The 467-nt window shown below is 33.8% G+C and overlaps 1 protein-coding gene across 1 annotated transcript in view; it reads left to right on the top strand.

The window, feature by feature from the left end:
- Window positions 1-231, top strand: part of LOC125029283 (acetylcholine receptor non-alpha chain-like) — a 6,399-nt gene extending 6,168 nt beyond the window's left edge. Inside the window, exon 5 of the mRNA XM_047619174.1 lies at window positions 1-231. This exon is cut by the window's left edge and continues 810 nt beyond it. The gene's annotated coding sequence lies outside the window, so the exon portion shown is untranslated.
- The last annotated feature ends 236 nt before the right edge of the window (window positions 232-467 follow it).

Raw genomic sequence — 467 nt, 5'->3', positions numbered from 1 at the left:
AATTTCACAAAGAAAGATGTGTTATTAATTTTTGTTTTCGATATTGCAATTATTATCATATTTCTAATGAAGGTTGTGATGTAGGAAAGCTAAATGCATAGCAGGGATGTGGTAGGACTCACGTAGGAAAAAGGCGCTGTTAGTACATCAGACTTAGTAGTATGGTAGAGCTTATGACTAGCAAGTAACCCGAGAGATTAACCTAAGGGAGAGCGGAAGAGAAAACTGTAGGAAAAGAAGAACACACACACACACACACACACACACACACACACACACACACACACACATACACGCACACACATATATATGTATGTATGTATATCTTTGTATGCATACACTTATCTATATCTTAATATTTGCACTCTTGGATCTGTAGCACGGAATAAAAAGAAAGAAAAACATTGTGTTGTTATTCCTTAGATTTTTAAAAAAGTCAAATTTTTCGTTATCAAATTATATTTACA

This window comes from Penaeus chinensis, chromosome 9, assembly GCF_019202785.1.
Source record: "Penaeus chinensis breed Huanghai No. 1 chromosome 9, ASM1920278v2, whole genome shotgun sequence".
Lineage (NCBI taxonomy): Eukaryota > Metazoa > Arthropoda > Malacostraca > Decapoda > Penaeidae > Penaeus > Penaeus chinensis.
This window is presented reverse-complemented; position numbering and strand designations above follow the sequence as displayed.